The sequence below is a fragment of the Trachypithecus francoisi genome, unplaced genomic scaffold, assembly GCF_009764315.1.
Source record: "Trachypithecus francoisi isolate TF-2019V2 unplaced genomic scaffold, Tfra_2.0 Lachesis_group9, whole genome shotgun sequence".
Classification (NCBI taxonomy): Eukaryota; Metazoa; Chordata; class Mammalia; order Primates; family Cercopithecidae; genus Trachypithecus; species Trachypithecus francoisi.
Window position 1 is genome coordinate 52,091,852 of NW_022681474.1, and position 26,302 is coordinate 52,118,153.

The 26,302-nt window shown below is 41.4% G+C and overlaps 1 protein-coding gene across 11 annotated transcripts in view; it reads left to right on the plus strand.

Moving 5' to 3' along the window:
• SHLD2 (shieldin complex subunit 2) overlaps positions 1 to 26,302 on the plus strand; it is an 82,551-nt gene that overhangs the window by 381 nt on the left and 55,868 nt on the right. For 2 of the 11 annotated variants that reach the window (XM_033209044.1, XM_033209048.1), the window contains exon 1: positions 24,576 to 24,608. The exons of 2 other annotated variants lie outside the window; for them this stretch is intronic. The gene's annotated coding sequence lies outside the window, so the exon portion shown is untranslated. Of the gene's footprint in view, positions 1 to 13,722; positions 13,752 to 20,774; positions 20,785 to 24,575; positions 24,609 to 24,938; positions 24,961 to 26,302 lie in introns of those variants that run through there. 7 more of the 11 variants (XM_033209041.1, XM_033209047.1, XM_033209045.1 and 4 more) reach the window with 7 other exon arrangements.

The following is a 26,302-nucleotide window of genomic DNA, read 5'->3' on the forward strand; positions in this document are numbered from 1 at the left end:
CGCGGCGGAAGGCCGGGCTGAGGGGTAGGCGTCACCAGCCAGGGCTGCAGAGAGCTGCGCGGCACCCGGAGTTGGATTATGTGTGGCTGGCGTGAGCTGTAAAGGAGTCAGTCACCCACAGGCTCTCACCACGCGAGTTTTTCGTGTCCCATTCAGCTGCTCCGCAGTATGGAGATCGCATAGTTAACGCACGTCGTGGTTGTGTCGCCCCACAGCACTGACTGTGCTTCGCCTTTGCAGACAGAGGCTCCGGGCTGGCGCGGTGGCTCACGCCTTTAGTCCTAGCACTTTGGGAGGTCGAGGCTGGAGGATGACTTAAGCCCTGGAGTCCGAGGCTACAGTGAGCTACGATCGCTTCACCGCACCCCAGCCTGGGCGACAGAGGGAGACCTTATCTCCCTCTGAAATAGTGTAAAATAAGGAAACTAGAAATGCGATAATGCCCCCAGGAAATTCTTTCTCAGGAATGTATGTATTTGTTAAATGGTTCAGTATATGATTTATTATTTTATTTTATTTTATTTATTTATCTGAGACGGAATCTTGCTCGGTCGCCCAGGCGGGAGTGTAGTGGCACCATCTCAGCTCACTGCAGCTTCCGCCTCCATGGGTTCGTTCTAGGGATTCTCCCCACCTCAGCCTCTCGGGTAGCTGGGGTTATAGGCACGCGCCACCATGCCCGGCTAATTTTTGTATTTTTAGTAGAGACGGGGTTTCGCGGTGTTGGCCAGGCTGGTCTCCCAACGCCTGACCTCAAGTGATCCGCCCGCCTCCGCCTCCCAAAAAGTGCTGAGATTACAGACGTGAGCCACCGCGCCTTGCCTCAGTATATGATTTATAAACTTAATGCTATACGAGGGTTCAGTTATGTATTTATACATACTTGATAGGAAATGCTAAAGTTACGCATTTCTATGGATGTCTTTGGCGCTTTTAAAACTAACGAGGCCGGCACGGTGGCTTCCGCCTGTAATCCCAGCTCTCTGGGGGCCAAAGCAGGTTGATCGCCCTGAGCCCAGGAGTTCAAGACCAGCCTGGACTCATCTCTATAAAAAAAAATAAATAAGTGAAGCTCTAATGACAGTCATTAAGACAAGCTACCAAACGCCACATTACTAGTGTTAGCGATCTCCGTGTACTTGGGTGGTTTTAAAATGACACCCATTTGATCCGCAGAACGACGGTGCTTCCTGATATGTTCACGTTATTCGTCTTTTAGAATATGGAAGAGAAAGTTCTTAGTTCTCGAAATATTGTGTAAAATATAAAGTGACAACCTGGATCTGTTAAATTACATTCATCTATCTCAGTGTACTCTCGCAGTAAAAATTATCTTTTTATACAGGTGGAACTTATATTTTAACTTACTTGCTAAATAAATCATTGCCATTAGTTGTATTTGCACTGCGTTTTTCAGTGAAAAATATACTCTGACCTGAATCCTGAATTTTCATTGATGGTCAAAAGATTAAGGTATCAAATTTCCTTTTTACTAGATGTATTATCGTTTTACTCTCTTACATCGCAATCCCCCACTCCTGCAAAAAACCCTTGGAGTTTCAGAATAACATGATTAGCATCAGTAAACATACGGAAATATTTTTCTTTTTGGGTTAAATTATTTGGTTATGTTCTGAGGAAAAGGGTTTAGAAGCTTAGTTTTATTGTCTTTGTTTATCTTTATAACCTTAGCCTTCAGAAAAATAAATGTTTCACTTTGCTGCTTCTGTGGCTTGTTCACCTGAATTCAAGAAGGTGAAATTGGGCCTAAGGAGGTGTCTTACACCTGTAGTCCCAGCACTTTGGGAGGCTGAGGCGGGCGAATCACTTGAGGTCAAGAGTTCGAGACCAGCCTGGCCAACATGGTGAATCCCCATCTCTACTAAAAATACAAAAATAAGCCAAGCATAGTGGGGGGCCTACAAAAATTAGCGAGGCGTGGTGGTGGTGGGGCGGTGCTTGTAGTTCCAGCTACTTAAGAGAACCGCTTGAATCAGGCAGAGAGGTTGCAGTGAGCCAAGATCGTGCCATTGCATTCCAGCCTGGGCAACAGAGCAAGACTCCATCTCAAAAAAGGAAAGGCAGAATTGAAGCTTTGGAAGAGGTGAGGAATAGAGTTGTGGAAATTACTTTTTTTTTTTTTTTTAATTGAGAATCTCCTATGTGTAGGTGCCTTGCAAACTGGCTTCACGAGTACCCTATAAAATAGATATTTTTATTTTTAAAATGATCATTATGTTTTTGTTTTGTTTTAGACAGTCTTGCTCAATTGCCCATGCTGGAGTACAGCAGTGCAAACTCAGCTCACTGCAGCCTCTGCCTCCCAGGTTCCAGTGATTCCCCTGCCTCAGCCTCCCAAGCAGCCGGGTTTACAGGTGCCTGCCACCATGCCCGGCTAATTGTTTTGTATTTTTAATAGAGACGAAGTTCCACTGTGTTGGCCAGGCTGTTCTCAAACTCCTGGCTTCAAGTGATCTGCCCGCCTTGGCCTCCGAAAGTGTTGGAATTACAGGTGTTGAGCCACAGCACCTTGTCATTATGTTTTAAAATTACATGCAAGTAAAAAAATGTGAAGAGTAGAAATAGGTTTTTAAAAAGCAGAATGAAATTATCCATCTCTTCCCCCATTTAGTGAATATTTGGAGTATTTCTTTTCAGACTATAGGTATTATAATTCCTGATTTATTAGAAGCAGGGAGTGGCTGGGCATGGTGGCTCATACCTGTAATCCCAGCACTTTGGGAAGCCGAGGCGGGCAGATCACCTGAGATCGGGAGTTGGAGACCAGCCTGACCAACATGGAGAAACCCCATCTTTACTAAAAATACAAAATTAGCCTGGTGTAGGGGCGCATGCCTGTAATACTACCTGCTCGGGAGGCTGAGGCAGGAGAATCGCTTGAACCTGGGAGGTGGAGGTTTCGGGGAGGGGGAAGTTTCGGTGAGCCGAGATTGCGCCATTGCACTCCACCTGGGTAACAAGAGCAAAACTCCATCTAAAAAACAAAAAAAAAGAAACAGGGAGTGAGGCCCACAGAAACTAAACAAGTTGTTGATGATCACCAAGCTTGTAAATAGGCTGAGATTCAAACCTGTGTATCAGACTCCAAAGTTATCCTATTTATACTGTTCCAAGAAGTATTTTAAGTATTAGTTCCATTTAGTTAGAAATTATGTACTGTGATATAAAGTCTAATGAGTTTCAACTTTACATTTATGATTACTTTTGTAAAATATACAGATAATTTGCAAAGTAAAGTTTTTTGATTTTTATTTTTTGAGATAGGGTCTCACTATGTCACCCAGGCTGGAGTGCAGTGGCACGATCACGGTTCACCACAGCCTCCACTTCCTGGGCTCAGGCAATCCTCCCACCTCAACCTCCTGAGTAGATAGGACTATAGGCGCCTGCCACCACACCCGGCTGACTTTTGTATTTTTGGTAGATGTGGGGTTTCACCATGTTGCCCAGGCTGGTCTCGAACTCTGGGCTCAAGCGATAAGCCCGCCTCTGCCTCCCAAAGTGCTGGGATTACAGGTGTGAGCCACCATGCCCAACACAGTGAAGTTTAATTATTCGTAGTAATTTCCCATTCAAATGAAGACCAAAATTCAGCTTGAAGGGAACATTCGATAGCATTCCACTAAGTCAAATGAGTTTTCCGCCTTTGAGTTTTCCTTAGCTGGTTTAAAATTCCAGGTCTGTTTTTCTTGATTCATAGCATGCTTTTTTCTCTCTTAAAAATATTTTAGAAGAAAATTGTTAGGATTTAGAAAAACATAGCATATAAATTCTTGAACCATTCATTTTAAAAAATAATTTAATTTGAAAAGGTAAAAATAGGCCGGGCGCGGTGGCTCAAGCCTGTAATCCCAGCACTTTGGGAGGCCGAGACGGGCGGATCACGAGGTCAGGAGATCGAGACCATCCTGGCTAACACGGTGAAACCCCGTCTCTACTAAAAAATACAAAAAACTAGCCGGGCGAGGTGGCGGGCGCCTGTAGTCCCAGCTACTCGGGAGGCTGAGGCAGGAGAATGGCGTGAACCTGGGAGGCGGAGCTTGCAGTGAGCTGAGGTCCGGCCACTGCACTCCAGCCCGGGCGACAGAGCGAGACTCCGTCTCAAAAAAAAAAAAAAAAAAAAGAAAAGGTAAAAATATACTTTCTACTTTCTGTCTCACTACATTGGTCTATTCTGGACTTTTCCTGTAGAAGGAGTATGTGGCCCTTTGTAACTGTCTTTCACTTGGCATAGTATTTTAAAGGTTTATGCATGTAGCGTGTATCATGTACTTCATTTCTTTTTATGGCTAGTTTTTGTTGTATGACTGTACCACATTTTAAAAATCTATTCATTATTGATTGACACTTAGATTATTTCCACTTTTTGACTATTCTGAATGATGCTGCTGTGAATATGTATGTGAATATGTTTTCAGTTCTTTTGGGTGCATTTATACCTAGGAATGGTACTTCCATGTTTAAATTTTTGAGGTACTGCCAAACTGTTTTCCACAGTGGCTACACCATTTTAGTTCTTAACAGCAGTGAATGAAGGTTCCAATTTCTCTATTTCTTCACCAACACTTGTTATGTGTGTTTTTTATTATAATCATCCTCGTGGGTATGAAGTATTTTTTTGCAGTTGCTTGATGACTAATAATATTTAGCATCTTTTCATGTGTTTATGGGCCATTTTTATGTCTTATTTGGAGAAATGTCTTTTCAGATCCTTTGCCCATTTTTAAGTCGGGTTGTCTTTTATTGAGTTGTAAGAGTTTTTTTAATATGTTCTAAATATAAGTTCCTTACCAGATATATCATTTGAAAATGTTTTCTTTCATTCTTTAGGTTATATTTTCCCATTTTTCTTAGTGACTTTGAAGCACAAGTTTTTAATTTTGACGAAGTCCAATTTATAAATGTTTTCTTTTGATACTTATGCTTTTGGTATCATATGTAAGAAATCATTGTCTAATTGGAGGTCATGAAGATTTACACCTTTGTTTTCTTCTAAGAGTTTCATAGTTTTTGCTTTTACATTTAGGTTTTTATCCATTTGGTGTTACTTTTTGTACATAATGTGAGAAAAGGATCCAATTTCATTCTTTTGCACATAGCTATCCAGTTTATTTGTTCAAAAGACTTTCTTTCCCATTGAATTGTCTTCACACTCTATGAAAAATAAATTGACCTACATGTGAAAGTTTATATCTGGATGCCAGTTCAGTTCATCCATATGTCTATCCTTATACCAGTACTACATTGTCTTGATTACTTTAGCTTTTTTTTTGTTTGAAATGGGATCTCACTCTGTTGCCCAGGCTGGAGTGCAATGGCGCGATCTTGGCTCACTGCAACCTCTCTGCCTTCCAGGTTCAAGCAATTCTCCTGCCTCAGCCTCCTGAGTAGCTGGGATTACAGGCGCGTGCCACTACACCTGGCTAATTTTTGTATTTTCAGTAGACATGTGGTTTTACCATGTTAGTCAGGCTCATCTTGAACTCCTGACCTCAGGTGATCTGCCCTCCTCGGCCTCCCAAAGTGCTGGGATTACAGGCATGAGCCACTGTGCTGGGCCGATTACTCTAGCTTTGTAGTACATTTTGAAATTGGGAAATAAGAGTCTTCCAACTTTTTTTTCCCCCAAAATTGGTTATTCTATGTCCATATGAATTAGTATCATGTTATCAATTTCTGCAAAGAAGTCAGCTGGAATTTTGAGGGGGATTATGTTGAATCTACAGATCAACTTGGGAATTAGTGCCATTTTAACAATATTACACCTTCTGATTCATTAACATGGGGTATCTTTCTGTATATGTAGGTCTTTTAAAACTTCTCTCAGGAATGTTTTATCACTGTCAGAGGATAAGTTTTGCACTTCTTAAAACCGAGTAAGCTAAGTTAGCAATTCCCAAAAATGATATGAGATGGTAACTCCCAAAATTCTGTAGCATAACAAGATTATTTCCTTAATGGCAAGCATATTCTAGCCCCAGAATAATTTAGAATCAAGTATAGAATTTCAGAGAATCAAGGCTGCAGCAGTAATGCTTTGAGTCTATATACTTGTGTGTATTTGGCTTAAATGTTTTGGGAGAATTGGCCTTTAAAAATTTAAGATATTTGTTATTTCAAAATAAAGTGTGTAATCAACTAATAAAAAAAAAGTTTTGTACTTTTTGTTGTATTTATTACTAAGTATTCTTTTTGATGCTATTGTAAAAAGAAAGATTTATTTATTAAGAGATAGGGTCTTACTGTGTGGCCCAGGATGGCCTTGAACTCCTGGGCTTAAGACATCCTCTTGCCGCAGCCTCCTGAGTAACTGAGATTACAGGTGTGCACCACCTCGCCTGGCTCAGAATGGTTTTCTTAACTTCATTTTCAGATTGTTCACCATGAGTATATAGAAACACAATAGTTTAGGCTGGGCATGGTGGCTCATGCCTGTAATCCTAGCACTTTGGGAGGCTGAGGTTGGTGGATCACTTGAGACTAGGAGTTTTAGATCAGCCTGACCATCACAGAGAAACCCTGTCTTTACCAAAGTCACAACAAATTAATTAGCTGGGTGTGGTGGTGCATGCTTGCAATCCCAGCTACTGGGGAGGCTGAGGCACGAGAATTACCTGAACCCAGGAGGTGAAGGTTGTAGTGAACCTAGATCGTTCCACTGCACTCCAGCCTGGGCAACAGAACGATTTTTGTATGCTTCAACTTTGCTGAACTCATTTATTCGTTCTGATATTTACTTTAGTGGATTCTGTATGATTTTCTATATGCAAGATGCTGTCATTTGCAAATAGAGGTAGTTTTCCTTTTTCCTTTCCAATCTGAATGTGTTTTATTTCATTTTCTTGACTCATGCTCTTCATTAGTTTTTAATGTTGCATAGTATTTTATTGCATGGATGCACCATGATTGCTTTTATCAATCTCTTATTGATGGACATGAAGGTTATTTCCAAACTGTTGCGGTTATGACAGTGCTGTAATAGATAACCTATTACAAAGAACAGTTCTCAAATCTTTTGGTCTCGGGACTACTTTACCTATTTATGTATAAGTTTCAAGTTTGGGCTTAGAAAGAATTTAATAATCATGATAATTTTCTTTTCTTTTTTTTTTACTCCTGGGCCCAAGTGGTCCTCCTACCTCAGCCTCCCAAGTAGCTGAGACTACAGGGGTGAACCATCACCCTGGGTAACTTTTAAATTGTCTGAGCGCGGTGGCTCATGCCTGTAATCCTAGCACTTTGGAAGGCTGAGATGGGCAGATTACCTGAGGTTGGGAGTGCAAGACCAGCCTCCTGGCCAACATGGTGAAACCCTGTCTCTACTAAAAATGCAAAAAATGAGCCGGGTGCAGTGGTGTGTGCCTGTAATCCCAGCTACTTGGGAGGCTGAGGCAGGAAAATTGCTTGAATTCAGGAGGTGGAGGTTGCGGTGAGCCGAGATCGTGCCACTGAACTCCAGCCTGGGCTACAGAGCGAGATTTCATGTCGAAAAAAAAATTTTTTTTAATTGTTTTCAAGAGATACAGTCTCCCTATGTTGCCTAGGCTGGTCTCAAACTTCTGGGCTCATGAGATTCTCCTGCCTTGGCCTCCCAAAGTGTTGGGATTATAGGCATGAGACATCATGAATTTAAACAAGGACTTTTTTTTTTTTTTTTAAGAGATTACTTTTTCTGAGTAAACAAAGACTTTTAAAACAAGATACTAAAAATCTGGCTGGGTGCGGTGGCTCACGCCTGTAATCCCAGCACTTTGGGAGGCCGAGGTGGGCGGATCAGGAGGTCAAGAGATGGAGACCATCCTGGCCAACATGGTGAAACCCCGTCTCTGCTAAAAATATAAATTAGCTGGGCGTGGTGGTGCACGCCTGTAGTCCCAGCTACTCGGGAGGCTAAGGCAGGAGAATCACTTGAACACAGCAGGCAGAGGTTGCGGTGAGCTGAGTTCGCACCACTGTACTCCAGCCTGGCGATAGAGTGAGACTCCGTCTCAAAAGAAAAAAAATTAAAAAAAAAAAATACAAATCTTGAAATATTTATTAGGTCCTGGTGTTTCTAATTTTAATATGATTTAGTTCTCAAGTGCTAGATAATACTTCATTAATCAGCCAAATGGAAGTAAGGATACTATGGAAACAGCATAGGCAAAGCTTAAAGATAAATGAGACCATGGTTTGAAAATATAGGGTGGCATGCATTTTAGTTCAAGGCAATTCCATCATCACAACAATTTGACTTAAACAGCACTTTGGTTGAAAATGAATATCCCCTAGTTATGTTTTTTTCAATTGGTCATTTTGGTATATCATGAGTTGTTTTTCAAACTTTTGTGTCAAAGTTTTCAGGAAAACTTTCTAATATTTGCTTTTGTGTTTCTAACTGATTTTCAGAGAAGTTGTAATTTTGTTTTTTTCCTTTTAGTGAGCATGCTTTAACAAAAAACAGTAACAGAAACTGTGTCAAAGAAAAGGACCTGTAATCTTCAGGGTTTGTAGTCTTTTTCCTCTTAAAAAAACCTTTTCCTAATGAATGTCAGTTAATCTGCATGGCTGGTTTGGATAAGTCTTCATTTTGTTGCATTGCTGAGTAACAGTCAACAAAGGTTTATCAACTCTTGCTTAAGGATTCCTTTCATGTTGTGAGTAAACATGAAAAATGTAGGATCTTATCCTTTTAAGCTATCATGCAGGAAACATATGAGGTCTCTTAAAAATTAACTGTGCTGGCCGGGCGTGGTGGTTGACGCTTGTAATCCTAGCACTTTGGGAGGCTGAGGCAGGTGGATCACCTGAGGTCAGGAGTTCAAGACCAGCCTGGCCAACATGGTGAAACCCTATCTCTACAAAAATACAAAAATTAGCCGAGCATGATGGCGGGTGCCTGTAATCCCAGCTACTCAGGAGGCTGAGGCAGGAGAATCGCTTGAACCCAGGAGGCGGAGGTTGCAGTGAGCTGAGATGGCGCCACTGCTTGGGTGACAAGAGCGAGATTCTGTCTCAAAAAAAAAAAAAAAAAAAAAATTAACTGTGCTTATAAAGGAGAGCTAAATTAGGAAAAAAGTGAAAAGTAAAAAGAAAATCAAAATTTAAAAATCAAAAGATATATTAACAAATTAACTGTACTAAGGTAAGATTCTTTTTTTTTTTTTTTTTTGCAAGACAGTCTTGCTCTGTCGCTCAGGCTGGAGAGGAGTGGCACAATCTAGGCTCACTGCAACCTCCACTTCCCAGATTCAAGCGATTCTCCTGCCTCAGTCTCCCGAGTAGCTGGGATTACAGGTGCCTGCCACCATGCCCAGCTAATTTTTGTACTTTTAGTAGAGATGGGGTTTCACCATGTTGGCCAGGCTGGTCTTGAACTCTTGACCTTGTGATTCGCCTGCCTCAGCCTCCCAAAGTGTCAGGATTACAGTTGTGAGCCACCGCACCCAGCCACTAAGGTAGGATTCTGATCTCACCTGTATGTTATTTATTATGCCTCTCTTTATTTTCATTTTAAAATAGAGATTAGGTTTTTTGTTTTCTTTATGTATAAAGAATGGCACATTCAATTATTCATCATTCAAGATGCCTTGCCATTCAGCTCTGTTTAATGATGTGGACCACCCTCTAGAAAAAAAACTTTATCTTTTCTTGAGCATTTTGTTTTTGAAACTTTTAGATCAATTGTAATTTCAGTACAATTGGTGTTAGAGGATAATAAGAAAGGAAGTGTAAGGTAAAAATTGGGGCACATCTGTAATGCTGTTAAAAACAGACATAACTGAAAAATACACCAGAGAAGCAAAAAGTACCTTCTCCTTGACCATTCTAGAGGTGTTGCAGAAGAAACAGACTTTATGGGTGAAGCATATATGTGAGTATAATTACGTTGTGCTTGCTTCTTAGTGAAAGACATGTCAGTGAAGGACTAGGCACAAGGTGGAGCTGCTGATAATGTTGACTCAGCTTAGGAAATTGGACCTGAAGTAAGCAGATAGAGATTCCTTAGGATGCTTTGACCCTCAAGTAGCAATATTCAAATAAAAATGGCTTAAAGGAAAGCCATAAACCAAGATAACGTTATCTAACAAGAAGCCTGAAGGCAGGGCTTTTCCATCGTCAGTCCAAGGGCTCAATGATACCATCAGATACCTACTCTGCTCTTCTCTCTGTTACAGTTTAGCAAGTTTGTGATACCTTCCGTAAGGGTTGTAAGATGGCTTTAGCAGTTCCAGGCGTCACATGCAGCCATAACTAAGTTCTTTGGGGAAATAGCAGTTTCCTCCTGTGCATATCCCCGTATTAGTGAAGAAACCTTTTCCAAAGGCCTGCCAGCTACCTTCCACTCTCTTAGACCCCACTAGCTAGGATTGGGTTGGTTACATGCCACGCCCTGGCTGTAAGGGAGGCTGCAAGGAAGCCTTACTGGCACTTTGGCCTCTGAAGTACAGGCAGGCTGTGCCAGCCAGGAAGAAAGGTAGAAAAGGAATAATTGGGTTTTTCCATTTGTTTGTTTGTTTTGAGACGGAATCTTGCTCTTGTTGCCCAGGCTGGAATGCAATGGTGGGATCTCAGCTCACTGGAACCTCTGCTTCCTGGGTTCCAGCGATTCTGTTGCCTCAGCCTCCTCAGTACCTGGGATTACAGGCACCCGCCACCACAGCCGACTAATTTTTTGTGTTTTTAGTAGAGATGGGGTTTCACCATGTTGACCAGGCTGGTCTTGAACTCCTGACCTCAGGTGATTCACCTGCCTCGGCCTCCCAAAATGTTGGGATTATAGGCATGAGCCACTGTTCCTGGCCAGAAGAAATAATTGTTAGACAACTCACAGTGTCTGCCATATTTGCCACAGAAATTAACTGACTTGCTCTCTGCTGTCTTACTGTGATAATATATTTTTTTAATGCAGTTTACAGGAGGGGGGAACATTCTTAAATATGACACTGGGAATTATGGTATTTGCAGTTTTATACTGTATGCAGTAAACAGTCTTCAAATTCTAGTTCTCCTTGAGATCTTACAAAATGATAATATTTTTAAAATTATGCCTTCTATTTTTTGAACAGCTTTTTACTATTGACAGCTTGTAAGGAAATCGTTTTCATGTTGTCGTGTTTACTCTCTTACTAGACAGGAAGACAGAACAGAAATCCATCCTCAATTTATGGCAAAAATCTGAGGATTATAATGAAATATCAGGTGCTTATATGATTTCAACAGACTTTCGGATGAAGTTGCCATTAGCAACTTGTTATCATCAATGTAACACACATAGGCAAGTGGATTAAAATAAGAGGGCTAAACTGACCTTTATGTTGAAATTAGAAGTTTCGTTGGCCTATAGGCAGAAATGACAGTTTCATTGGATTCTCTATGTTATAGTAATATATCATCAGAAGGATAGCTTGGGATGAGACTATTTTGAAGTTACATGGGGTGGATATTCAAAGTGCCGTTTACATAGTTACTGTCCTCCACAGTTTCCCCATTAAATATGGAATCCTTGTGATTGCATTCTTGGAGGGCCATCAAAAACCAGTGAAGCACAGAGAGACAATTTTTTTTCTATAGATATCAATCTAAAGCAGTAATTGACAAAAAAAAAAAAAAAAAGAAAGAAAGAAAATGAGATTTTAAATGTAGGATAAAAGCCGGGTGCAGTGACTCATGCCTGTATTCCCAGCCCTTTGGGAGGCTGAGGCAGGTGGATCACCAGAAGTCAGAAGTTCAAGACCAGTCTGGCCAAGATGGTGAAACCCCATCTCTACTAAAAGTACAAAAACTTAGCTGGGCATGGTAGCGTGCCCTTGTAATCCCAGCTACTGGGGAGGCTGAGGCAGGAGAATTGCTTGAACCTGGGAGGCAGAAGTTGCAGTGAGCCGAGATCTTGCAACTGCACTCCAGCCTGGGCAACAAGAAGGAAACTCCATCTCAAAAAAAAAAGAAAAAAGAAAAAAAGAAAATAATATGGTACTGTGCTATGGGATAACAGGGAATACCTACTTTATATTGGGTGTTCAGAGAAGGCCTTGAAAAGAAGAAACATTTAAACTGAAATTAAAGGCTGAGTTGAAGCAACCTATTAAAGAGCTATGGGAAAGGCATCCTAAGTGAAGGAAATGGTGTGTGGAAAAACTGTGCTACAGAAAAGACCTCGACATATTTTAGGAATGGACAGAATCCAATGTGACTGTGGTTGTCCTAGTGGAGAATGTTGTGATTTTGGACATGTGGATAAGCGTCAGATCATATAGGCAAGTGCTTTACATTTTACCTTTTGTGCAGTGGAAAACCCAATTGGAAGTATAGTAGGCATAAATTGTGTAGACTATATACTTAAATATACAAAGATGTAATTTTCTTTTTTTTTTGTTTTTTGGAGGCAGTCTCACTCTGTCACCAGGCTGGAGTGCAGTGGCACAGTCTTGGTCACTGAAACCTCTGCCTTCTGGGTTCAAGCAATTCTCATGCCTCAACCTTCCAAGTAGCTGGAATTGCAGATGCATGTCATCACACCTGGCTAATTTTTATTTTTTGCTTTTTTGATATGGAGTTTCGCTCTTGTTGTCCAGAGTGCAATGGTGCGATCTCGGCTCACCACAACCTTTGCCCCCCAGGTTCAAGCCATCCTTCTGCCTCAGCCTCCCGAGTAGCTGGGATTACAGGCATGTGTCACCACAACAGGCTAATTTTGTGTTTTTAGTAGAGGCGAGGTTTCTTCATGTTGGTCAGGCTGGTCTCGAACTCCCGACCTCAGGTTATCCGCCCGCCTTGGCCTCCCAAAGTGCTGGGATTACAGGCTTGAGCCACCATGCCCGGCCTAGAGATGAGGTCTTACTATGTTGCTCAGGCACCATGGTCTCCAACTCCTGGGCTCAAGTGACCCTCCCACCCTGACCTCTTAAAGTACTGGGATAACAGGTGTGAGCCATTGTGCTTAGCCAACTTTATTTCTAAATAACTAAAATTTCCTTAGCTCTGTTTCTACTAGTTAATAGAGAACAATCCTGCTAAACAATCTTGCCACTTTAGGATAAAAAGTCAGTAGCTTCTGGTTTAACTAAATTAATTGAATGTTAATCTAAACCCTTCTAAATACTTTGTCCTTTGGATAAATATTCAGTTTCCTCACATAGCCCACCCCTTCCCTTTTTTTCCCTATGGTAGATGGTATCGGTAGAGAAATCTTATAATTTTTCCTGGCATTAAGGGAGATTCATATTATCTTTGTGCCATCCTCTGTCCTTCTGAGCCATTGCGAATGACTGACTTGGTCTTGAATGGGATTGTCTGCTTCCGCCACTTCTGAGGATGATGTCCCTGCTACTACTGTAGCCCCTGGGGAACACATCTGTGCATGCTGGGTCCTCCTTAATCCCAGGCTCTTTTGGGTATACTGGCCCAATGGAGAGTGCTTTTATGCTTGGGACTCTTACAAAGCAGCTTTACAGGAATATGGTTTGGGCATGTCATTGGCTATTATGCCTTTAGCAAGGCATGATATTGTATTAGATGCAAGGTTTTGCTAAATGGCTACAGTCCCTGGACCATAACTTGGGAAAGGGAAAGACAATTATTTCCCATTCTGGACCTTTCCCCACAAACACTGGAGATTTTTCTTACCCTTCCACAAATAAGATTTTTTTTTTTTTTTTTGAGACAGAGTTTCATTCTTGTTGCTCAGGCTGGAGTGCAATGACTCGATCTTGGCTCACTGCAGCTTCTGCCTCCAAGATTCAAGTGATTCTCCTGCCTCAACCTCCCAAGTAGCTAGGATTACAGGCGCTTCTACCGTGCCTGGCTAATTTTTTGTGTTTTGGTAGAGACAGGGATTTGCCATGTTGCCAGGCTGGTCTCGAACTCCTAGCCTCAGGTGATCTACCCTCCCCAGCCTCCCAAAGTGCTAGGATTATAGGCGTGAGCCACCTCACCCGGCCCCTCAAATGAGATTTGGCTCCAGATAGGACAAGAGGTAAAAATTCTGAATTTACATCCACTCTTTCTTTTAACTTTTGTTTTTCTTTGAACTCTTCCCCCAAGTTTTTATGTCATCTTGATCAGTGTGAGAGAACTGTACTTATGTCATCATCTGCCTTTCCTCTGTGCTGAAGTTTACACGACAAACTCTACTGTGTACGTTTTCTTGGTTTGGTTGGTGATAGTTAAAATCACAGTTTTAGAGTTTGAAAAGTTGTCTTGGCCAGGTGCAGTGGTATGGTCTGAGGGTTAATTTTTATATGCACACATATAAACACTCACACACACACATATTTGAGTTCAAAATGTATATTACTACATTTTACAAAGGAATAAGTAATTTCAGAGATTCTATATCAATATTAAATCTTGGCTGGGTGCAGAGGCTCATGCCTATAATCCCAGCACTTTGAGAGGCTGGCACAGTTAAGATGACTTGAGCCTAGAAGTTTGAGACCAGCCTAGGCAACATAGTGAGACCCTGTCTCTACAAAAATTACAAAAATTAGCCGAGCATGGTGACACACGCCTGTAGTCCCAGCTACTCAGGAGGCTGAGGTGGGAGGATCACATGAGCCCAGGAGGTTGAGACTGCATATGATTCTACCACTGCACTCCAGCCTAGGCAACAAGAGAGAGACCCTGTCCCTCAAAAAGAAAGAAAGAAAGAAAAAATAAGAAGCTCTCTTTTGGCCAGGCACAATGGCTTATGCCTGTAATCCGAGCACCTTGGGAGGCTGAGGTGGGCGGATCACAAGGTCAGGAGTTCAAGACTGGCCTGGCCAACAGGGAAACCCCATCTCTACTCAAAATACAAAAAATTAGCTGGAAGTGGTGGCGGGTATCTGTAACACCAGCTACTCGGGAGGCTGAGGCAGGAGAATCACTTGAACTCGGGAGACGGAGGTTGCAGTGAGCTGAGATCGTGCCATTGCACCCCAGCCTGGGTGAAAAAAGGCTCTCTTTTCTCTTAAGCCTCTAGATCTTATAATTGAAATTCTTAGCTTTCAAGAATTATGATTTTAATGGATCAAAGACCTAAATATAAGAACTGAAACTAAAAAATACTTAGAAGAAAATATAGGTTTAAATATTCATGAACTTGGATTGGGCAGGTTTCTTAAATATGACTCCAAAGGTGCAAAAGAACAAATAGATAAATTGGACTTTATTAAAATTAAATTTTTTTTTTTTTTTTGGTGAGATGGAGTCTTGCTCTGTTGCCCAGACTGGACTCAGTGGCGCCATCTTGGCTCGCTACACACCTCCGCTTCCCGGCTTCAAGCGATTCTCCTACCTCAGCCTCTTGAGTAGCTGGGACTACAGGCATGCGCCACCACGCCTGGCTAATTTTTGTATTATTAGAAGAGACGGGGTTTCACCATATTGGCCACGCTGGTCTCGAACTCCTGACCGCATGATCTGTCCACCTTGGCCTCCCAAAGTGCTGGGATTACAGGTGTGAGCCACTATGCCTGGCCCTTAAAATTAAAAATTTTTTTTAAAGTTTTTATTTTTTTGAGACAGGGTCTCACCATGTTGCCCAGGCTGGAGTACAGTGGTGCCATCATGGCTCACTGTAGTTTCAACCTCCCTAGACTCAATCTGTCCTCCTACCTCAGCCTTCTGAGTAGCTGGGACTATAGGCATGTGCCACCACATCCCACTAAGTTTTGTAATTTTTGTATTATAGAAATGGGGGCCAGGCACAGTGCTCACTCCTGTAATCCCAACACTTTGGGAGGCTGAAGTAGATGGATCACTTGAGGTCAGGAGATCAAGACCATCCTGGCTAACATGGTGAAACCCCATCTCTACTGAAAATACAAAAAAATTAGCTGAGTGTGGTGGCGGGCCCCTATAGTCCCAGCTACTTGGGAGGCTGAGACAGGAGAATGGTGTGAACCCAGGAGGCAGCGGTTGCAGTGAGCGGAGATCACACCACTGCACTCCAGCCTGGGCGAGAGAGCGAGACTCTGTCTCAAAAAAAAAAAAAAAAAAAGGGCAAAGAAAGAATTTGAAGAGATATTTCTCCAAAGAAAATGTGCGGATGGCCAAATAAACACATGAAAGGGTGTTCAACATCATTATTCATTAGGGAGATGCAAATAAAAATCACAGTGAGGCCAGGTGTGGTGGCTCATTGCTTATAATCCCAGCACTTTTGAGAGGCTGAGGCAGGAAGATCACTTGAACCCAGAAGTTAGAGACCAGCCTGGGCAACATAGGGAGATAGGTGTGGTGGTTCATGCCCGTAGTTCCAGCTATTTGAGAAGCTGTGGTGGGAGGATCTGCTTGAGCCTGTGTCGTTGAGGCTGCAGTGAGCCGTGATGGTGCCACTGCACTCCAGCCTGGGCAACAGAGCAAGACCCTGTCTCTTGAATAATAATGATAATAATAATAATAGAGATACCAATTCACACCCACTAGAATGACTGTAATAACTTTAAAAATCTCAAAAAACAAAACAAAACACACACACACACAAAACAAAACCCCAACAACTGTTGATGAGGATGTGGAGAAATGGGAACCATTGTAGGGTTCCTTACTGATAGGAATGTAAAATGGTACAGATGGTCTGGCAGTTCCTCAGAAAGTTAAATGTACAGTTGCCATATGACACAGCAGTTCCATTCCTAGGTCATCCCAAAAGAAATGACAACATATATCCATGCAAATACTTGTACATGAGTGTTAATAGCAACAATATTCATAATTGTAAAAGAGTGGTAACAATCTAAACGTAGATCAGCTGATAAATGGATAAATAATATGTGGTCTGGCTGGGCGTGGTGGCTCACACCTGTAATCCCAGCACTTTGGGAGGCTGAGGCAGGTGGATCACCTGAGATGGGAAGTTCAAGACCAGCCTGATCAACATGGAGAAACCCCATCTCTACTAAAAATACAAAATTAACTGAACATGGTGGCGTATGCCTGTAATTCTAGCTACTTGGGAGGCTGAGGCAGGAGAATCGCTTGTACTGGGGAGGCAGAGGTTGGGGTGAGCCGAGATCATGCCATTGCACTCCAGCCTGGGCAACAAGAGCAAAACTTTTGTCTCAAAACAAAAACAAAAGCAAAAACCAATATGTGGTCCATCCATACAATGGAATATTATTCAGCCATAAAAAGGAATGAAGTACAGATTCATGCTGCAACATGGATAAACCTTAAAAACATGATGCTGAGTGAACGAAGTCACAAAAGATCGCATATTGTATGATCCCACTTATATGAAATGTTCAGAACAGGAAATCCATAGAGATAGAAAAGAGATAAATGGTTTCTAGGAGATGGGGAGGGAGACAATTGGGAGTGACTGTTAATGGATATGGAGTTCCTTTTAGGTAATAGAAATGTTCTGGAGTTAGTGTAGATGGTTGCAAAATGTGAATACACTAAAAACTACTGAATTGTATACTTTGAAATGGAAAATTATATGCTATGTGAATTTTATCTCAATTTAAAAAAAATTATAGGCCGAGTGCAGTGGCTCAAGCCTGTAATCCCAGGCTTTGGGAGGCCGAGGTGGGCAGATCACTTGAGACCAGGAGTTCGAGACCAGCCTGGCCAACATGGCGAAAACCCGTCTCTACTAAAAAAACAGAAATTGGCTGGGTGTGGTGGTACTGCCTGTAATCCCAGCTACTGGGGAGGCTGAGGCATGAGAATTATTTGAATCCAGGAGGTGGAGGTTGCAGTGAGCCAAAATCACATCACTGCCCTCCAGCCTGGTCAACAGAACGAGACTGTCTCGAAAAAAAAAGATAAATTATGGTATTTACTTTGGAATTAAATAATTAGTAACCTTTAGTAAGGTTTAGTAAAGGTTTAGTAACCTTTAGTTAACCCAGTTAACTTCTGTGTCTTATGTTTGTCTTTGTACTGAAGTAGTTGAATGCCACTGAGCCACAGAATGAATTGCCAGAAAACTGGGGCAACATTCTCTTTGTGGGAAAGAGAATACTCTGTTATTACCTTAAAATTAGTTTCCCTCCGAGTATGAAACATATCAATTGAAGGGCTTTAAATAGTGAGTGATGTGTTTCAATTTATAGTTATATTATATTTACACTTGATCTTAGCCAAAAGGCTGAGAAGTGATTTTATATTATATTTATAAAGATCCCTTTAGCTTTCTTCTGGAGACTGGATTGGTAGGGACAAGGTGACATTGGTGAACTTGGTTAGAAAACCAGTCAAGCCTGTGTGCACTGGCTCATGCCTATAATCCCAGCACTTTAATAACTACTGGAGTTATTAAAGCCAGAAACAAAGAGCCACATATGACTACTTACCTCTTCTCACCTCTCATATCAAACTATCTCCACAATATATTATATCTATTCAATTATCTTCAACTCACTACCATGTCATAATATAGCTATTGTTATTTCTTCCCTAGAGTACTGACTGGTTTTTTTGTTTGCTTTTTTTTTGAGACGGAGTCTCGCTCTGTCATCCAGGCTGGAGTGCAGTGGTGTGATCTTGGCTCACTGCAACTCCACCTCTGGGGTCAAGTGATTCTCCTGCCTCAGCCTCCAGAGTAGCTGGTATTATAGGCACTGGCCACCATGCCTGGCTAATTTTTGTATTTTTAGTAGAGACCGGGGTTTCACCATGCTGGCCAGGCTGGTCTCAAACTCCTGACCTCAGGTGATCCGCCTGCCTGCCTCAGCCTCCCAAAGTGTTTGGATTACAGGCGTCAGCCACTGCGTCCGGCATAAGTCATATTTAAAACAATGGGAATGGGTAGGAACACCTAGGGATAGAGTGTGGGAAATAGAATAGGGCCCAGAATACAGCTATGCCAAATTTCACATGTACAGGTTAGATAGTGGAGGATAAGGAGTGGGTCAGTTCTGTTGAGAATGCCCTGAAAGTTTGAATAATGATAAGCACGTCCATTTTAACATAATGAGGTAGTGCTGACATTGTAAAAGGAGTTTCATTGTAGTGGTGGTCAAATTGTCATGGGTTAACATGTGAATTGGGTATGAGGAAGTGGAGTGTACAAAGATAGTTTTCTGAATGTTTTACTTGGAAGAGGACAAAAAATTGAGACTAGATAGTTTGAGGAGGATGAAAGGTCAAGAATTCTAAGCTAGTGATACAAATGTCATCAACATCAATGAATAGGTAATGTAAACACATTAATCCTGGGATGGATGTGAGAAAAGCAAAGAAAGGAGCCCTGGGGAAACATCAGCTCTAAAGGTTGAGTAGAGAAGGAATGAGTGATCTGAGAGTTGGAAGGAGGAGTAGGAATTGTCATAGAAACTTTAAGCTTCTTGAGGGCTTGTGACTGTGTGTGTCATGTTCATCATTTTATCTGAAGTTCTTATCAACAAAGTAGCTTTCGGTAAATATTTATTAAACGAAGACATAAATTTTAAGAGCCATCTGCAATGTCAAATGTAACCCACAGTTGAATGAATATGAGGACAGGGAAGTGTCTCTTGACTTTGGTGTTAAGCAGCTGATTGCCACCTTCTGTAGAACAGCTTCAGTGGAGTCTCCATGATAGAGATAAATGCCAGGCTGCTGAGGACTAAGCATGGAAAGATTTGAGAGTGGAGACAGTAAGTACAGATATTCTTTTCAGAAAGCTTTGCTGTTTTTGAAGCTTTGCTCATAGAGAGATATGAGATAGTAGGTAGAGGGGCAGGCTGTGTCTGGATGAGAGAGACTTCAGCATGTTTATATGCTAAATGGAAATAGGAAGGAAGGAAGGGTGAAGTTGAAGATGTAGAAGAAGGGAGGTGTGTGTGATTGATTATACATTGTCTTTGAGGTTAGAGGGAATGGAGTGAAGATACTGGGTTGCAGTACAAATGAGAATGCAGTTTCTACTGAAGTAGGAATATAGAAACAATGGATGGTGCAGATGGGGGAGTGTTTGGTTGGCAAGTAAGAATTTGGGATATCAACACTTGACTTTTTTCAGTGAAGTGGGGATAAGGTCATCCACTGAGATTATAGTGGGGAGGAGACGATGATTATAGGGGACTGTTTGAGGAGAAAAGGAGAATTTCAAGAAAGCCTCTGAGGGAAGTGAGTGGGCAAGCTGAGTGGGAATACTTAGAAAAAATGGAATCATGGGTTTTTCACGGCTGTCGTATATATATTTGTATGAATGATTTCCTTCTTCTCTCAGGGCTCAGTAGCCTGGGTAAGCACACAGTTGAACAGTTGGATTGATCTTGGCCTGGGTTTTATGTGTCAGGGTGACATGGTAAGGAGGCAAGAGATTTCAGTAGTGAGAGTGTTTGAAGTGGTGGGCCGTTGAGTCTAGGCTGAATAGGGAACAAATGAAACCAGAAGGTGGCTGCTGGGAAATAAAGTGGTTGGTGTTCAAGACTGGATAGTGGAATTGAAGATTGAACGGGAGGAGCAGTTGCTGGTTATGACAGAATACAGGATTCAGCTATAGTGTGGGTTTATGAAGTAGAGACAACGTTCCCAAGTCTTTAGTGAACATCAAAGAGTGTCATCTATTAGAACTTTAGCTCCAGTCGGGCAAGGTGGCTCATGCCTGTAATCCCAGCACTTTGGGAGGCCGAGGTGGGCGGATTACCTGAGGTTAGGAGTTTGAGACCAGCCTGACCAACATTGAGAAATCCCATCTCTCTTAAAAATACAAAATTAGCTGGGCTTGGTGGCGCTTGTGTGTAATTCCAGCTACTTGGGAGGCTGAGGCAGGAGAATCACTTGAACCTGGGAGGTGGAAGGTTTCGGTGAGCTGAGATTGCACCATTGCACTCCAGCCTGGGCAACAAGAGTGAAACTCCATCTCAAAAAAAAAAAAAGAACTGTATCTCAAAGGCAGGTGGTAGCAGATAAGAGGTAGGGAAAATTTGGTGAAGAAAAATTCAATTTTTAAAAATGTTTTAGGCTGGGCGTGGTGGCTCATGCCTATAATCTCAGAACTTTGGGAGGCCGAGGTGGGCAGATGGCTTGAGCCCAGGAGTTTGAAACCAGCCTGGGCAACATGGCAAAACCTTGTTTCTACAAAAAATTAGTCAGGTATGGTGGCATGCACCTGTAGTCCCAGCTACTTGAGAGGCTGAGGTGGGAGGATCGCTTGAGCCCAGGAAGTTGAGGCTGCAGTGAGCTGTGATTGTGCCATTGCACTCCAACCTGGGCAACAGAGGGAGACCCTGTCACAAAAAACCCCAAAAAACAAAAAACAACATTTTATTTTGGTGACGAAATTCTCTATTGTTTTGAAGAGTTTTGTTTGTTTTAAAGACATTAACCAGTTTTCTCGAGGGATATTCTATGACAAAGTGGGTTCCATTACCCAGTAAGTTTGAGAAACTGCAAACTCTATCCCCTTGGTAATTCACAATGAACATCAACTTAGATTAATAAAGGCTCTGGGAAATGATGTTCCTATTAATGATTTAACATTTATTGAGCACTGTCTAAGGCTCTGTTCTAAGGCTCCCACATGCATTACTGTTTCCAGTCTCTACAGCAACTCTGTCTCATTTAAGTCACATGGCTAAGCTAGAATGGAAGAGCTGGGATTCAAACCCAGAAAGACTTGCCCCATAGGGCTCTCAAGCCTATAACTAGTATGGAAACAGGCTTAACATTAAATCCAGCATTTCCCTTTCTTGTTTGGTTATGGAACCTTATTATCTTTTAGTATTTATAGAGAGATTAGTCAGTTGTCCACAGCATGGACCCTGGGAAGTGTTGCCTGAGTCAGTTTACACTGGTGACTACAGTCTTTTAAACAGCATTGTTTTAGACTATAACTAGTTTTTTCTAACTTGGTTCTCTGTTGATAATACTTAAATGTTATATTTATTTTTCTGTTTGAGAGCCTCGTATTTTGACTTCAAGGCATTTTATATTCCCTTTCACAATGACCTTCCCAGGAATCAAAGATACTGTCACCACCACACATTACATTTGAGGTACTAAAACAGTTTGTAATCCAAATAGCTATTTCACTTTCCTTTCTCTGGTCTAAGATTATCTTGTTGTAATTTGTTTTTTAAATTTAGAGATAGGATCTTGCTATGTTATCCAGGCCAGTCTCAAACTCCTGAGTAGCTGAAAATATAGGCATGTGTCACCTCAACCAGTTTATTATAAAATTTTAATGTTTAGAGATCTTGGAGATCATCCATCTTTTATTTTTAACATTATTTATTTAGTTTTGCAGGTAAAGAAAATGACAGCTGTGTAGTGCTGTGGAAATTATAGTAATTCATATCCAAGCTTGAATGTCAGCTCCGCCTCTTTACTATAGCTGTGGCCTTAGAAAAGCTACTTCGTTTCTTGAAACTTGTTTCTTCCTCTAAAAAGATGAGGATAATATCTTGCAGGGTGGCTATGAAAATTAAATAAGACAGTTCATACAGTATCTGGCACGTGGAAAGTTCTCAATGTTGATTACCCATTTTTTTCCACTTAAGGAAATAGTCTCAATCCTATACCATGAATGAATTATGAAAATAGTTGGAGAAGAAACAACACTTTTAAATGTGAACTGTCTCAGTCTTATGCTGACATCAGCTACATTTCTGGTAAAGTGATGATGTCATGATACAGGTTGTATTAAGAGTTAAAACTAGTTTCCTTCTGGCTTTCCAACTGAATAATAAGCAAAACCTGCCTGGGCAAACATAGACCTATTTATTGGCTCACTTATTATTAATGTTAAACTAGATTTGGTGCTGACATCTCCTGTTCTTGTTTTAAAATTTCACTGTTGTCATTTAAAATCTGACAGACCTTCAGAAGCTTCATAGAATGCTTAATGGTTTAAATCATCTCTAGAACATGGGAAGTACCTTTTCCAAAGTGGTTTTCTCCATCTGTCAGTATGTTCAGAATCATGTATATAGGACAGAATTGCTTATATTTTCACATTTACTACTGGATGCCTGTTTGGTTTTCATAGCAATCAACTTTTGGAGTTTATGGGCAGTACTTAACGCATATATGTAACCTAAGCATGCATAATTATTTAAAATAAGATTATTGAAAGAAAAATCTATAGGAATTTTTCAGTTTCACAACAACTCCCTAAGCAAAGAAAAAATAGGTTGGTTTGAGCTGTATGTGATGGGATTTCTAATATTCTATTCGAAATGCCCCGTAGTAAGCACTAATAATATGTATTAATGAGCTGAATTTGATTTCCAATTCCAACTCTGTCCCTTGCAACTTCTATAACCTTGAAGGCTTCTCTACGTTTCAGTTTCTTCATGTGTAAAAGAGATTACCAATATTTCCCTCCAAGGTTGCTGTAACAGTGAAGCGTCAAGATTTTTAATATAGCCAGCACAGTCTGTGGCACATAGTAGGCACATAGCCATTGCTTGTTTCTTCCAGACATCTCACTGCATTTTTCAGTAATATTCTTTTCAAGTATGTTCTTCTTTCTCATTCCTTAACATTTAGAAGCTGTATTCAAGAGAGAATATTAATGTTTGCCAAGTAAACTGAAAATATTTCCTTTGCAGCCCTTTGAGTGTTTTAGGCCGGGCACGGTGGCTCACGCCTGTAATCCCAGCACTTTGGGAGGCTGAGGCGGGCAGATCACCTGAGGTCAGGAGTTCGAGACCAGCCTCAACATGGAGAAACCCCATCTCTACTAAAAATACAAAATTAGCCGGGCATGGTGGTGCATGCCTATAATCCCAGCTACTTGGGTGGCTGAGGCAGGAGAATTGCTTGAATCCAGGAGGTGAAGGCTGTGGTGAGCCAAGATCGTGCCATTGCACTCCAGCCTGGACAACAAAAGTGAAACTCCGTCTCAAAAAAAAAAAAGAGTGTTTTAGCAGAAAATGATTTTATGTATGATATACCTTGGTCTAAATCCTGGCTTTTTAGTTTTAATTTTTTATTTTTTGAGACAGGTCTTGCTCTGTGGCCCAGGCTGGGGTGCAGTGATGTGATCTCTGCTCACTGCAACCTCCGCCTCCCAGGCTCAGGTGATTCTCCCACCTCAGCCACCTGAGTAGCTAGGACTAGAGGTGTGCTCCACTATGCCTGGCTAATTTTTCTATTTTTGGTAGAGACAGAGTTTCACCATGTTGCCCAGGCTGGTCTCAAACTCCTGGGCTTAAGCAATCCACCAGCTTCGGCCTCACAGTGTTGGGATTACAGGTGTGAGCCACCAAGCCCAGCCTGAATCCTGGCTTTTGAATGTACTAGTGTTTTGACCTTAGGCAAGTTACTTAACCTATCCGTAAAGTATTATGAGGCTAAAGTGAGTAATGATATGTGGAAAACATCTAGTTCATTGTCTGGTTTGTATATTCCCAAATAAATGTTATTATTTTAAATGGAAACTGTTGTTTAATTTAATAATTCATATAATTCATGGCTTTTGAGAGCCTGCTCTACTCAAACCCCATTAAGAGCAGGCGGGAACATTGTGAATGAATGTTGGGCATATTATTTTGCAAGTGACTGAATTTGGCCTTGCCTATAATCAGGTTCAGCAAAAGTGGTATTTTCTTTCTTTCTTTCTTTTTTTTTTAATTGAGACAGAGTCTCGCCCTGATGGCCAGACTGGAGTGCAGTGGCATGATCTCGGCTCACTGCATCTTCCGCCTCCTAGGTCAGCCTCCCCTCCCAAGAAGCTGGCATCACAGGTACGTGTCACTATGCCTGACTAATTTTGTATTTTTAGTAGAGATGGGGTTTCACCATGTTGGTCAGGCTGGTCTTGAACTCCTGACCTCCGCCTGCCTTGGTCTCCCAAAGTTCTGGGATTACAGGCGTGAGCCACTGCGCCTGGCCAAAAGTCGTATTTTCTGTTGCATTTGAGGTAAAAGAAATTGATGGGCTTGTTATTGCATTTGGCGTGGCTTTTTTTTTTTTTTCTTTCCATGTTGTGTTTCTCCACTGACTGTCAAAAAAAAAATAAACAAACAAACAAAAAATGCTACATTCATGAATGCCACAAGAGAGATTCCCAATTCCCGAGTGCTACAGCAGACCAAGGTACGTTTTGGTATCTAAAAAGTTTTTCATCTTCTGCTGATCTTGTTTATTAGAAATAAATATGTTACTCTCCTGTATTAAAATTTAACACAATATTGGCAAGCTAAATTTAATCAAATATTCTGCCCATTTTAAAATTCACTTCCTAGCCTGTCCATCCTTCCTTATTTTGTTGTTGTTGTTGTTCGATTTTGTTTTGTTGTATGCTTCTAGCAGCCTGAAGCTATGGTTTTTAGTTTCTGTCTATGGTGATAAGTGGAAAGGAGGGACGAGGAAGGGGCTTTACTGGCCCAGCCAGAAATAGAAACAAAGAACCCAGGACTATATTCTCTCCCTTGGACACCCAACACTATATAAAATTGATTCCTGCCCAGGCAGACTAAGAAGCATGGAAAGCTGGTGCTAAGAGTGTTATGAGATTTCCTAATAAATAGAAAAGCTCAAGGATTGACATTATAGAAAAAGGTTTCATTTTGAAATGTTTATAATGTACTTATCAAGTTAATAACAAGGTGTTTTTATTTTTTTGTTTGTTTATTTTTTTCTTTGAAACAGAGTCTCACTCTGTCGCCCAGGCTGGAGTGCAGTGGCTCGATCTTGGCTCACTGCAAGCTCCACCTCTCGGGTTTACGCCATTCTCCTGCCTCAGCCTCCCGATTATCTGGCACTACAGGTGCCTGCCACCACGCCCAGCTAATTTTTTTTTTGTTTTTAGTAGGGATGGGTTTTCACCGTGTTAGCCAGGATGGTCTTGATCTCCTGACCTCGTGATCCACCCACCTTGGCCTCCCAAAGTGCTGGGAATTACAGGCGTGAGCCACTGCGACTGATCTTTTTTTTGTATTTTTAGTAGAGAAGGAGTTTCACCATGTTGGCTAGGCTGGTCTCGAACTCATGACCTCAAGGCCTGCCTCGGCCTCCCAAAATGCTAGGATTATAGGCATGAGTCCCAATAAGGTTTTTAACAGGATACCAAAATAATCAACATTTATTTTAGAAGGTGACTTTCTTCGATGAGATGTCAATGTCTACTTTCTGTTATGTAGTATTATTTAGTGTTTCTTTTTTCTTTTTTTTCTAAGTCTGGGTCTCTGTCATCCAGGCTGGAGTACAGTGGTGTGATCTCGGGTCACTGCAACCTCCGCCTCCCAGGTTCAAGCAATTCTGTCACCTCAGCCTCCAGGGTAGCTGGAACTACAGGTGTGCATGCCTCGCTAAGTTTTGCATTTTTAGTAGTTGTTGGCCAGGCTGGTTTACTGTTTCTTTTATTGATTGAGATCTATATTTACATTGCATAAAAATCTCAGTTGCATTAAGTACGTTCACATTGTTATGCAACCAT